Source organism: Chelonia mydas, chromosome 3, assembly GCF_015237465.2.
Source record: "Chelonia mydas isolate rCheMyd1 chromosome 3, rCheMyd1.pri.v2, whole genome shotgun sequence".
Lineage (NCBI taxonomy): Eukaryota > Metazoa > Chordata > Testudines > Cheloniidae > Chelonia > Chelonia mydas.
In genome coordinates this window covers 157,708,918-157,723,745 of record NC_057851.1, presented here as the reverse complement: position 1 = coordinate 157,723,745, position 14,828 = coordinate 157,708,918, and positions in this window count along the sequence as shown.

The window sequence follows — 14,828 nt, the reverse complement described above, 5'->3', positions numbered from 1 at the left end:
TGCCTTTTTTGTTGTTTTAATCCAAACCAAAATGTTGGCAGGAGTGGGGAAGGGGTCAGTGATCACTGGGTTTCTGTAATGTTTGCACGTGCTATAGGCTGAGCCCAATAAAACTTTTTAGGTGTGAGTTGGATGGATTGTTTAGTCATAAGAAAGGGAACTACATGCAAGTGGCAAATAGGACTTTATGTGCTTTTTATGTTTTGAAACACACTGTGGGATTCAGAAGATAGTTCTTATATACTATTTTCATGCAGCTAATTGGAGGTGGGTGCAGGCCAGAAAGTTCAGATGAGGGTCCAAATTTTTTCAGATTCTGAGGTCAGGGACCTAGAGCTGAGCTATAATGTTCAAATCTGGATCCACACCTTACCAAAGTTGGGGGAATTTGGTTCTGAGGCTGATCTATAACGAGTGTTTTTTGGGCCAAATTCACTACTGGAGTATGCAAGGACAGCTCCATAGACTTTAGTTGAACCCACTTACATTAGCAGGGTGAAATTTTCCCCTGTTCAGAGGGTTCACACTCACCCAAGGCCTACGCACTCACTTAAGTGAGTGACTAGAGTGAATTTAGCCCCTAGACTCTTTCGCCATAGTGCCATGAGTTCTTAATGCTTGCACTCCAGCTCCAAATCTCACTTAGGGATCTAATTATCTGAATTGCCATTTGCTAAAATAGTAGTTACAGGACTGTATCTCTACAAATCATGATGGCCCCCAGGGAACTCTGTGTCACCTAGTGACTAAAATTCCAGCAGTATGGTACTGATCTGACGATGTCATTGCCAGCTGATGCAACCTGTGTGACATGAATTGGTGGCCTGGTGTAAACTTGTTGGCAATCTCAGCAGAGAGTCCAAGGATATACAGATTTATCTCATCCAGCAAAAGCAGAAAGTGTCTTTATCTGGAAGACAATGGCTCCCGCCACCCCCCCACCCATTTGGAAAAATGTAAATATGAAGTACAAAATATGCAGCAGTTCACGGTCCAGTGATGCATTCCATTTGCAGTGTGTAACCTGCTATCTTAGAGGTGGTCTGGATCAATTTAAGAAGATTTGGGAGCTGTAACTCAGCTCCCAAATCTTCTTAAATCTGTGTATCTGTGTACAGATATGTTATAAAATATGGTGCTTCCCTCAGTTTGGTGAGAAAAGTTAAATAAGTTTTCAAAATATAATAAATGAGCATTTTTTAACAAACCCAAACTACTATATGTGCAATGTACGAGATTAATCATTGCAGATGTCTGGTCTGAACTAAAGCCAATTCACGTATGAGGAGACAGGTGCACATAAATCAAGAGCACTGAATGTGTGCAAGGAGTATGTAGATACAGGATGGATTGTGTGAACATAAAGCCTGTAAGATGAACAGAGACACAAGTAAATTGCATTTGTTTTTGCTTTGGTCTTTGTTATAGTATTTATCAAACTTGTAACTGGTTCCTACTATTCCTAAATTCCTACTCCTTTGTCTTGGCATAGAGAAACCTTTCAGCAGCTAGGAATTTACCTAGCAATAACTGCAATCATAGATATATTCCAACATCTTTATCAGCCACTTAGTGCATGGACAGAATCCGAGGGTAATTAAAAGGAACAATTAACAAGACTCACATGTGGTTAATTAACCACAGCAATTATACACTATATACTAAGCACAAAATCCCAGACAGGTAACAAAGGAGCTTCGCCAGCAACTAAATTGCTCTTCCAGCCTCTTTTAGCCCCAGATTAGGAGCACCTCCTTCTCTTTGGGGTAGCAGATAATGGTTATATGGTACTGCCAGCTTGACAAACACGCTGGGAATTGGCCTGTGGACCATCAGACCTAAAAGCATGAGTTACTACAGCTTCAGCAGGTCAGCCAGGGCTCTCTATGTGGTGCTGTAGCAGATTCATATCCTCTGCAGACTGGGCACAGAGGGAGACTTGTAACACACACTGATGAATGGGTTACACTTGCATTTGGCACAAGTATACAGAGGCCAGGTCCTGGTCTCCACATCATGTTCAGGGGCCTATCCTTTTAGTCCACATGCTGGTCAGAGCTTCCTCCTGGGAGCTGGATATCTCAGCCCGATTGGCTGAACTGGTTGTGATGCCATTGTCTTTGGCTCCCCATTCACACACAGGCTTCCCTTGCCTGCGATCACCCCATCCCTGCTGGCTGCACTGCATTACCCCTGCAGCTGTGTTGGCTGCCAGCTAACTGCGCTCATCCTGTCTGGGCTTAATATGACCATACGTCCTGTTTTGGCTGGGACGGTCTCTTTTTTAAGCCCTGCCCCGGCCGTCCTGACTTTTTTGGCCAAAGTAGGCACTTGTCCCATTTGCTCTTGCCATCTTGATTAGTTGGCAAGAGCAAACGGGACAAATGCCCATTTTTGTCAAAAAGTGGGGTGTGGCGGAACATGGCGGGGGGGAGGGGAGCAGCGATGCCAGCCCCGTGCAGGGGGGAGGCAGGGCTCGGGTGAGTAGCGACTCCAGCCCTGCGTGGTAGGTGGTGGTGGTGGGCTTGGGCGAGTGGCTTAGACCAACCTTGCGCAGGGGTGGGAGGAAGGTTTGGGTTAGTCCCACGTGGTGTCCTGCTTTCTCTTTGGGAAATATAGTCACCCTAGGGCTCCTTCAGTGTCAGGCCAGATTATAGTACTTTCTCCTAATTACCCTGACCTATGGGCTCCATTTGTTCTTAGGCAGCCAGACCTACTGGGGTGGGCCTGGTGTAGGCTGTTCTCTGGGCTTAGCTCTGCCAAGAGCTCAGACTGTCACAGCAGCCGCGTATCCCCCTGCCTGCAAGCCATAATATGCAGTCTCCTCCCAGCCCTGCCCTGCAAGCCCCTTTTCAGCAGCATCAGGCCCAGAGCCGATCAGGTGGCCAGTGACCTGTGCTCTCTTGTGCAAGGCTGAGCTCCTCCTCTGCAGTGGCATCCCCATCACCCAACAGCAGATGGGCTGGCAACTGATCAGGGCTCTGGGATGCGCAGAGGCCAGCTCCTTCCTTCTATCTTCCCCCCTAAACCAAATAAGGCTCAGGGGGTAGGGCCAGCCTCTTTACCGCACTGCTGCTGCCGCCATGTGGGGTGGGGACTCCCCCAGACTCAAACGTTGGGGAAGTGAATTTAGCAGTTGATCCATAACTCCTTAGTGGGCAAACTCAGACTCCAGATGGGAGCACCCCGAACTCTCGGGAAACGTTCTGGCTCGGACTCCGCTCTCGCATGGAGATGATCACCTTTTCCTTAACAATGGGTTTTAGTTGGTAAGCTTTGTGGGAGTGGAGTGACATTGATTTCCTTAGTGCATTTCATTTGTGTGCATAGCTCCGAGAAGCTGCCATGTTATCAGAAGCTCTTGGGGCTCAGAGATAATCATTGCCACTCGCTGAGCCACACCAGGAAGCAGAATCCTCTCATCCGTCAGGAGGGTCCTGGGCATCTACCCTGACCTGCATCCTAGACTTCTCTATTGGCATGTTTTAGTCACTGGCTGTATTAGTTTGTGGGGATTGGGATGTGTTACTGTTTTATCTGCATGTGATTTTAAAAAAAAAAAGAACAGTGGACATTGGCTTCTGCCGGTGACAGGAGCAAGCACTTTAAATCTGACCCATGTCACGTGAGTGAGGCCAGGAAATAAAGCCCAGTGTTTTACAACACTCCTGCACCAGATCAAAACCTCAGAATCGAACATACCTTGAACTTTAGGAAAGTTTGGATCTAACTCTGGACCCAAACTCTGTGGCTTGGGCCCATCTCTCTGACCGCTCCTAATAACAATAAGTAGCTCTTATGGAGCATTTTCTCATCTCTAGCTCTGAAAGTGCTTTGCAAAGGTCATTACTTCCCCCCTTTTACAGATGGGGTAACTGAGACACAGAGAAGAGTCGCTTCCACACAGTAGGTGAGTGGCAGAGTTAGGAATAGAATCAAGGTCTCTTGAATCCCAAATCGGGCAGATTGTTGTTAATGAAATGAGTTTCATTATAAAGATTGGTTTCAGAGTAACAGCCGTGTTAGTCTGTATTCGCAAAAAGAAAAGGAGTACTTGTGGCACCTTAGAGACTAACCAATTTATCTGAGCATGAGCTTTCGTGAGCTACAGCTCACTTCATCGGATGCATACTGTGGAAACTGCAGAAGACATTATATACACACAGAGACAATGAAACAATACCTCCTCCCACCCCACTCTCCTGCTGGTAATAGCTTATCTAAAGTGATCATCAAGTTGGGCCATTTCCAGCACAAATCCAGGTTTTCTCACCCTCCGCGCCCCCCCGCCCCCCATAAACTCACTCTCCTGCTGGTAATAGCCTATGCTCAAATAAATTGGTTAGTCTCTAAGGTGCCACAAGTACTCCTTTTCTTATTATAAAGATTGCCAAGGAAAAAAAATGCCATGTTTTAAAACAACATATTTGTAGAGAAATGTAGAACAAGAAATATTTTTGTCAAGGCAGTAAAGGATGACAAGACCTGTTTCTGCTAGGATAACCTGGCAGAGAGTTGTTGAGAAATAACTTAATTGCATAGTCTGGGTAAAACTACAGTATGAATTTGGGTTACTCTCCTCTGTTACAATGCACTCCTGTCTCTTCGTCTTGATATATCCCTTTGAAACTCTGCCAGAGATAATCTCTCACAGTACCTGCTTGTACACTGAGATAAAGAACAGCTAATGTCTAAATAAAAATGAAAGGTCAGCCAAACTCTTTAGCAGCCTTTCTGTATGAATCACTAGTACATCTGTATTTCCTGCTGGAATCATTAGTGAATGAATCTGGGAGACAGTGATTCTACTGCTTGTACCCAATTATGTTATAATACACTCATCAGACACTGGAGGTTCATGTATCACACACAGTGGCAATTCCCCATCTGTACACTTAATCTGGCCCTTTATCACTACCCTTCTCTCGCCACAAACACTTCACAGCAAAGGAATACACAAGAAGGATAACATTTCAAAGGGGACACTGTGCTCTGTGATCAACACTAATCTTCAGTGGAGAATTCCCTGGATCCCACATACTGCTGGTGGGGTCCAGTGGCTAACAGTGCTTTACCTTTTTCATATGAAAAATGAAGTGAGGGTGAAAGCAAAAAAGCCAACAGTCCTGGAAACAGATGTCACTCTTTTATCCAGTGAAATCATACCATTTGGTCAGCAGCAGAGCCAGCTCCCATATGCAACACTTTGTCAATGTGGCTGAACCCTCGTCAGGGAGAAACACTTCAAAGGCTAAGAGGGTAACCCAGACCTTATGTCTATTCAATTGATGGCTGATATGCTGCGATTGTCCACAAGCTTACCAATTGTAATGATGGGAATTTTGTGTTTGATGTGGACGTTTGTCCACAAGGAATTGGACTGAGACCACCACTTCTTCACACAGACCAGCAAACAGCCATAAGATCCAATGACTTTGAGTGGAGTGGATTGGATTCAAATTAGTGGCCTAGAAGTGAAAGGCCCATTACCAAATCTCCTGAGCAAGGCTTTGGAATCCAAGTTTTTCAAAATTTCTGCTGGATTTACATTCATGACACCCCTTCAGAAATCTGCCCATTAGAACACCAAACAGACTCCTGAAGGCGTCTTTAACGACAGAAACTAAGCGGGAAGGTCAGAAAGCCCTTAGAACATTTCATAGGCCTGGCAGCTATACTCATAACGAAACAATATTCAATGGACAAATAGAACAAAGCCACCATTGCCCTGAATGGCAAATAACACATCTCTGAAGTCATAATACAAAAGATATTTGTGGAAAGGGGAGCTAAAATTCTATTCCAAAACATAGTAAAACATGGAGACTGTTAGCAATGCTGAACACTCATCAAATTTCTACCATTCAACTTTACACCTTATTTGTCTGATAATAAATATTTTTGTAATATAAAACCTGGTGTATTATTGTCACTCAGTCTTCAAACTCAGTGTCAGTGCCCTGCTTAAATGAGAACTTTTCTGCTTTAATCTCACTATCTTATATAGGAAGAGAAAAGAGATCAAAATATCTTGAGAACTACATCTAATTATAATTGCCTCTGTAAATACTAGAGCAAAATGTGACTCCTTCATAACAGAAAACACTGTAAAACAATATTATGCAGTTTACAAATTCCATCAAACCACTGTACAAATAAACAATGCTACTGAATCACACAACAAATCATTTTACAATTAGGCCACACAAGATCATCTGGTTTACAAACCAGCCTACGAGCCAAAGAGGAAAACTTTGAAGATAAATATTGCCATATGTGGAAGGCCAGGAAAAAAATTACTAGCATGGAGCATCATTCTGAATTGTAATTCTCTGTGGGAATCAAAGATTTCATATCGCGACTGATGTGTTTTTCAAGAAACCTCGGAAAACAGAGGGGTCTGGAATCACAGATAGGACTGGTGACCATAAAGGAATAAGATAACTGGCAGAATTGTAGGATTCTGTTCCTTCGTTTGTTTTTTAGTTGAGTGCATTTGTGGATAATTCTGGTTATTCACAAGCCAACTTGAGAGCTTTAACATTTTTCCCATCTAAGAATGTATATTTGTATGTGAAAAATCTCCTGCTCTTTCTCATTCAAAATGACATTGATAGCAGTAGCATATTTATTCAGTCTATACAAGCATTTTAAAGGCTAAAGCTGTGTTGGTGATGCTGCTTTTTACCAGCTCAATATCTAGAGGTTCCCAGCATACCTGTCAGAGTGTCTAGCAAGACCTGAAGACCTAAAGCTCACATTTCCAAAACTGATGCATGATTCTGGGGCACCCAACTTGAAACACTTTCAAAAAGCCTGATTTTTCGGGGGGAGAAGATTGACATTTTCTGAAAATCAGGTGCCTTTGAAATGGCAGAAACTTAATTCCCAAAACTGAGGCACCCAAAATCACTGGTCACCTTTGAAAATCTTGGTCCATGGGTATGCTCCTACTAATGGGAGTGGTAAGACTCCTGTGAACTCCCATGGTACAGGATCAGACCCTACAGTAATAATTTCGTGGCCCTAAACCTGGATGAATCAAGTCAGAAAGATAGCTTAGCAAAAATAAACAAGAACACGATCTTTGCCCCCTCCACCCCAAAGGCTCTTGACTGAAATATTACATGAACATATACAATAAAAAAGTGCTTGATGTACTGGTGATATATAGAAGTTGGGAGCAGTGCTGAGAGTCTGGTCATACTTTGTCTTGCCATAGCCTGGAAGATGGTGAGACAGTTGGGGGCGGTTGTATATTTCATTTTATTTATTTATTTTGCTGAGAAATAATAAAAAATGTGCCAGGGAAATATTATATTTCAGAACTTATGTACAGAATTTCAGAACATTCCCTTCCCCCCCACACCCTGGTTTTTAAATATAAAATAATTGCTTAGAAGTTTGAAACTGAATTTTGTTTAACTCAGTGGGGGTTTTTTCATTCTATCACTGGTGGTTTGTCATCAGGTTGCTCATGGGTTCTTGGGCTCTGCACAATGGCAGGTTTGTCGTAGAGTGACTTACAAGCGTTGAGCTCAGGCAGGGTGTGTTGTTATTGTAGGGCTGCTAAGAAGTGCTGGGCTCCTGGCATTCAGATGGTTCTTGTGTTCTGAGGAGAATTTAGGAAAAATCAGCAGGGAAACTGTTATGAAATAAGAAACACATACAATGAATTATGTGGCTGTTACAAAGATATAAGACAAAAGAAGATCAAAATCTGGGCCTAACATTGGTAGTATCCCTATAGGTAAACACAATATGAACTTCTTGGAAGCTGTCACATCCAATGCCTCATCCTTTAAAGTTATGCTTGAAAAATAAAAGTTTGGGTATCGGTGACTTAAAGCAAAAGCTCAAAAAGTAAAGAACTTTCAAAATGGACAAGATATGTCAAAATGTTTTGTGGACTAGGATTTGGGCCTGCTTCTCCACCAGTTAAACCAGTGTAACTCCAGTGATGTCAAAGGAATAACTCTTGATTTGCATCATCCCCCAAATGAATGCTGATTTAGGCCTTACTGAGGCAGCACAAGAAATAAGAATGACCTTGGCTTAGCCTCAGGCCACGTTAACTTCTGGGTCAATACTCTTGTTCTCGTATTTCAGCATAAAGTTAGTAGCTTATAAATATCACAGGAAAACTGTGTAACGTTCTGCATATCTTGCTGCCTCCTGGGATTACTGTACTTGGGTCTAGCCCATTTAAATCTTCTTAAAAATTGTCTTAACTCAGAGGGTGGAAATAGTTTGGCCCTCTACAATCTAGCCCAGTGGTGGGCAACCTGCGGCCCATCAAGGTAATCCACTGACAGGCTGCAAGACAGTTTGTTTACATTGACTATCCGCAGGCATAGCCGCCCACAGCTTCCAGTGGCCGGGAACGGTGAACTGCAGCCGCTGGGAGCTGAGGGCGGCCGTGCCTGCGGATGGTCAATGTAAACAAACTGTCTTGCGGCCCGCCAGTGGATTACCCTGACGGGCTGTGTGCTGCCCATGGGCTGCAGGTTGCCCATCAGTGAACTAGCCTATTCTTTTTCCACATTCACTCACCGATTTACTATTTTCTTTAAGGCCCACATCTTGCACCTAGCATCTGGCCTGAGTAGCTGGGAAGTGAGAGTAGTGAGGTAGTAGGTAGTGAGAGAAATCTCTCCCCAGTGTTACAGAGCAGCTGTGTTTGTCTCTGTGTATGTATATATAACATTTTCAGACTGATCTTAACATTGTTAGACGCACTCTACAACAGAGTTGATTAAAGTGGTCAGCAAGTAGGTTAGACAGGATTTCAATTCCATGACCTTCTAAATATCAGCCCATGAGGCACACAGAGGCTATTAGTTATTTATTATTTGCTAAGCATTGACAAAGTACTTGGCACTATACAAAGCACAGAGGAAGATAGGCTCCTCGCCTTAAGAAGTTTTCACTTCAAAATAGATGGACAGAATAAACTGCATGAGGAAACCAAGAGCAAGTTTCTAACTTGGGAATGGGCAGATGTCGGCTGGTGCAAACTGTCCACTGACTTCAGGAATGAAATCGCCTTGGAGTATTGAAACTTCAATGGAGCTATGACAATTTACACCAACTGCGGATCTGCCTATATACATTCATTTTCTCTCTTTACAACATGGCTGGGTGCCAGCATTTTTGCTGAGGCGGGCTAATGGTTTGGGACTGCATGCAGAAATGAGTTTGGAGGAGGAGGAATTTGAAGGAGGAGCATCTAGGCAACTAGCACTCTAGGACGAAGTGCAGTTTCAGATACCAAGGACAGCGCGGAAGAATGCGCTAAGATGAGAGACCTCTGATTGTGATGAAATGCTGCTTTCTCACAGCTGCTGGCCTCATTCTGATGTTTCCATCATGCACACCAGACTTCAGAAGCAGCCATGGAAGCCCTTAGACCAACAAACAACAGTTCTCTTTTAACATCAGATCCTGGGTAAGGTGTGAATGGAGGATGAAGCCTCTATGGTCTCAGCAGAGGCTTGTCTATATTGAGCTGTGCTATCTCCCTTGTTGCAACACAGTGGAATATGTCATTGACCTCCTGAGACCAACGAGTCCCTTGTCTGGCACTCAGTAACTTGTTCTTTTTTATAATTTACCTCTCTTTTGTCTGGGAGGCTTTTCTCTGCTTCTCTTCACAAATCCAGGTCTTCTCTCCAGCTCCTGCCAAATGTCAAAGCACTGTTCCAGTAGAAAACACTGGTTTGATTAGGTGAGGAGCTGGTTCCTGTCTTTTAGCTGAAAGAAGCTGGCCAGATACGACGGGTGCCCCTGTTAGAGGTGGCAAGTGCTGGCCCTAACATGCAGAAGTGTTCCTTAGTGACAGTGGGGAGAGGTTTAATGGTGTAACTTCTAGGCAGCCCATAAAGCTGCCTACTCAAAGCTCTCCACCCACTGGTGGCCCCTGATTCTGTACCCCAAAAGGGGAGGTAGTGGGGAATGTATCACAGAAGGAAACAAAAGGACAGTTTTGTGGGACATTGACACACTTTGCCAGAATTCAGGGTGACCCCAAAAGTGCCCTGCATGTTGGCTTTAATTATAAACAATGCCTTTTATATCTATAGCTGCACCGGTTTACTTGGATGTGTGTAATATTGGCGACACAGATCTAGATAGGCCCAGGTCCTCTGCTACTATTAATCAGCGCAGAGCTATTAAAGAGAATGGAGGTATGCTGAATTATGTCCTATCTGTATCATCTATAGCTACACCTATGTACTTAGAACTCTCTGTCTATCACCCACATCTAGAGCTGCTGTCCGATATGTACATACAGAGTCAGACTGAGGATGTGCAAGGTGTTTGGGTGGTGCAAGGAGCAGACGCTGCACCCATTTAAAGGATGGCCCAGCTACAGAGGGGCTCCTCAGCACCCTGGGGGCAGGCTGTGCCTGAGAGGCATCGTCTAGCCTCGTGAGCGAGAGTAGAACATAATTACATTTTTTCAGGGTCTAAAGCTCCTTATATCATTGTTGTATATGATACGATCCCACTGTTAAAAAAGGGAGAATGAAATGTTCATCATCCATTTCAAACAGTGTCCAGAAAGCCTGTCAGCATCCTGTTGGAATCCCTCCAGGCAGGTATTCATTACATAGATTTGACTTTTTAAATACGATAGAAATGAGAACTGCAAACTTAATATGTTTTTCTTCTTATGCGGTGAGGGGGCAGAAGGAGGGGAATAACATTTACCTCATAATTTCCCTTTCTTTCCCCCCCTCTGTGTAAGACACATTATTCTCTCTGCAAAGGTACAGTACTTGCTAAAATTTTCCCTCACGCTTGAAATTTACTTACCCTGGGTAACAGGAAATGTGGAGCCTTGTGATGTAGATTGTTATACCAGATGGTAATCTTAGCACATGCTATTTGTGTAGATCAGTGGTGCAAGTGAGTCATCACTTGTAGCTGGCCTTAGCTGCTGTGAAAATGGCCCTTTCAATAATAATAAATAATAATAATAATAACAAAGTCTCAGCATTGTTTAGGCCAGCACTTACCTCAAGACTATTTTACATTTTCGGCTGCTGCAGATAGGTTCTTTCTTCTACAGGGAGCTCAGTTACAAGTCATCAAGGACCAGATCCAGAACTCATTGGGAGTCTTTCCATCAGCTTCAGCGGGCTATGGATTCGGTCCCAGTTTGCATTGCATCACACTTCTGTACAGAAACCCTCATCCCATCTCTCCACATTCCACAAGGTACAGGAAATGGTTGCCCACCTTCTTTGACATATAAAGAAGTGAAACTGCATTAAACCTCCAACTTCAGATGATAGTACTGTGCTTTGTTCACCTTGAGTACTGGTTCTAAATTCTCCACATTGGGCTAAATTAAGAAAAAGTGCCGGGGTGAGTGTGTAAATTACATCTTTTTTCACTAGCTGAAACCCCCCATGCCCTAGGAGAGGGATTCACCCTGATGCTGGCAAATGATGTTGACCACTGCCACTCTCCTTTGGGGCTTTAACTTTTGCTGAGAGCAGCGATTCTCAAACTGTGGGTCAGGACTCCAAAGTGGATCACGACCCCCTTTGAATGCGGTTGCCAGGGCTGGCTTAGACTTGCTGGAGCCCAGGGCTGAAGCCTGAGCCCCACTGCTAAGGGCCGAAACCAAAGCCTGAGGGCTGCAGCCCTGGGTGGCAGGGCTCAGGTTGCAGGCCCCTTGCCTGGGGCTCAAGCCCTTGAGCTTCTGATTTAGCCCCTCTTCCCAGAGCGGTGGGGCTTGGGCTTTGGTCTCTCCCACCCAGGGCAGTGCGGTTTGGGCAGGCTCAGGCTTCGGTCTCCCTTCCTGGGGTTGTGAAGTAAGTTTTGTTGTCAGAAGGGGGTCGCGGTGCAATGAAGTTTGAGAACCCCTGGCTGAGAGCATTAACACAATATCTTTATTATATTTCTCTAGCACCATGTGCATGATGCTTTACAGATAATTATAAATACATGTTCCTGTCCCAAGGAGTTTGTAATCTAAAACTCTGATGCTGCAAAAACTTGGGCTTAATTTTACACCGGTTTTGGTCCTAAATTGTAATTACAGTTGTTACTGCTGCTCACAAGGTTATCCATCCCTGTGATAAGGTGTCCACCCCTACACAAAGCCTGAGTAGGTAGAAAGAGCCAATTAGCCCCATGACAGGCTACACCTGGAGGAGAATCAGGGCTGATAAGCTCTAACTGAAGATGAAGCCCAGCTGGGCCAGGGGCAGGCTGAGCTGGTATAAAACCATGAAGTGTCACAGAAGAAAGGTCTAGAGGGTGTCTCTACAGTTACTTCCTAGAAGGGAGGGACAAAGAGGTGTTAGGAGGTGGGGAAGTAAATTCTGGGATGTTACCTTGGAATAGCAAGAAGCTGAGAAAGAATGAAGTAGCTACAGGGAACAGAGGCAGTTACAGGGCTTGGCCAGAAGACAGAGAAAGGAGGGTAGGAAAGAATTTAGGGAAACAGTGGCAGGGTCTAAGATTGGGTATACTGATTGCTGAGGTATAGGGTCCCTGGGCTGGAACCTGGAGTAGAAGGTGGGTCTGGGTTCCCCTATCTTCCACTGGGGAAACAGCGCAGTCTGGGCAGTGGATCAGAGGGCTGCCTGAAACAGTTCATTCAGTGGGACTTTGCTTCTCTAGAAGGGGGCACTACCATGACTTGGCTGGAGGACTTAACCTTGGAGAGGGAGCAGTCAAGTCTAAAGGGAGAGAGATGGGCAAGCAACTGAAGGAGGGGGCATCAGACTGGTTGGGAGCTAATCCCCAGATACAGCTCCTAGATTTTGCAATCTGTTCAAAAGCATCTGGTGGTCTGGCTTTGACCCCCAGTCTGCCTATTGACTATCCCTGAGCTAGGCCCTATCCAAAGCCCATTGACCTCAGAGGGCTTTGAACCAGACTCCTAGTGACTGGTTTTATTAATCTGCTAAACCACTGTCATAACGAAAGTTCTGTTTTCCAAAGCTGAAAAGTAAATATCCCTGACAAAAGGGAGCACAGGTGGCCTTTATGCTCATCTTAGAGCTCCTCTGTAGTTTTCAACAGCTTTGAAGGTGGCTATTAGAAGACAGGCTATTATGAATTGTGGACTTTGTGTGTGTTTTGTTTTTTTTTTTTTACTCCGAGAGAATAGGTTTTGGAGGGAGATGTGGCTTTATATTCTTTCTGATTAATCCGTGTATTCTGAGAGAACTTTACATGTGTTAGTTTCCTGCTGATAGCTGGAGTCTTTAAAGCTGAACTCTGTGTTCTTGCTCTGATGTCCAGTGTGTGCAACCCTTATAAAAGGCAAAAAAAAATCCTGATGTTTGAAGAAGTTGCTTTAATATCTTTTGGTGCCAAAACAGACAGAATATGTCTATGCTCCTTTGGAAATCTGAGGGGAATAAAGCTGTTTCTAAGGGGATGAATGTCTCTCATTTCCTATTCTGTTTCGTTGGTTACTGTAGCTTTCAAACATTCCTAGCATTTTGCAGGAAATAAAAAGGGGCAAACCTCCCTCTTCATTTTGACAGAAGGCTTTCAAACCAAACCTGCTTGTGTAATAGAGGTGCAAAGAGTAGAGTCAGTCCTAAGCCAAGGGGTAGCAACCTATCCTGGATGGAGCCACAGCTATTTTGCTCACTGTGCCAAAACTACTCTGAAAGTAAGGAGAGGTGAAGTGGGGGTGGGGGGAAGAAAGGTGAAAACTGCATAGGCCAGATTCACATTAAGCAGTAGCTGACTGAGAATAAAGGGCACTCAGAGGGGCTACTCTAAGGGTAAGGTATTATTCAGCATGAGCTCGGGAGGCAGAATCTCGTCTTGAGTACGTGCCAGTGCTTGAAAAGTACAATTCGGTTCCCCTTTGCTTTGTGACAAAACTCCCATTGAATTCAGGGGGAGCGGAAGCAGGCATTAAGTGCTTTTTCTTCTCCCTGCAGTTTGTCCCTTCTGGAAGTGTTCTATCTGAGTTCCATCCACAGGGCAAGATTGAGCCCTGAGGCAGAGCCCTGAGGCATAGCCCTCAGCAAAAGATGGTGCATAAGCATCCCTGCGCCAGGCACCTACTGTGCCTCACAGCCACTCTTCTGAGGTTCAGTTCTCCAGGAGATTGCCTCTTGCTCTGGAGAGGGTGGGCATAAACTTCTATAGCTATTTAAAGGGCATAGCATGCCCCCTCCACCTTGCAGCCAGCCAGTACCATCTACTCCCATCCCTTCCTGCAAAATTGCTCCCCAGAAGGAGCACCAGTCAGGTGACCCTTCCCCTTCCCTATCCTTTCTCCTACCCCAACCTGGTACTGTGTTCCTAGCATGTTTATCTAAGGAGTTTGTTGGGGAAAGGGAGGGAGGTCTTTGTCCCTGCCCCTTCCCCCCCCAGCAATGAGGCTGCATTATAGCAGAGCACTATGTAGCCAACACAACACATCGGGGTAAAATTCTAGCCCTATTGAAGCCAATGGTAGTTTTGCCCTTGATTTTATAGGGCCAGGATTTCACTCATTATTTTAAAACCCTGATGGTTACATATTTGGTATTCTCTCTGGCTCTTCATAGTACAATTTGTTCATCTAAATAGTTTACCTATAAAGTCATGGATTGAAATCTTTCTACAAGAGTTTGTTACTGACTTGTAGCTGCTGCATCATTTTGAGTGTCTATTTCAGTGCCAAACTGAATTGTGGTAATGAGGACGGCCATGACTCCGCCATGATACCACCAGTGGAGTTTAGAACCTCAGGGAGATTGAGCAGATTGTACAGAAAGAAAGAACATAAACTGTAGTGTAAAGACCCAAAGTCCTACCTGCAGGAAAGCAAAATTCTCCTATTGCATTTCCCTGCAGAA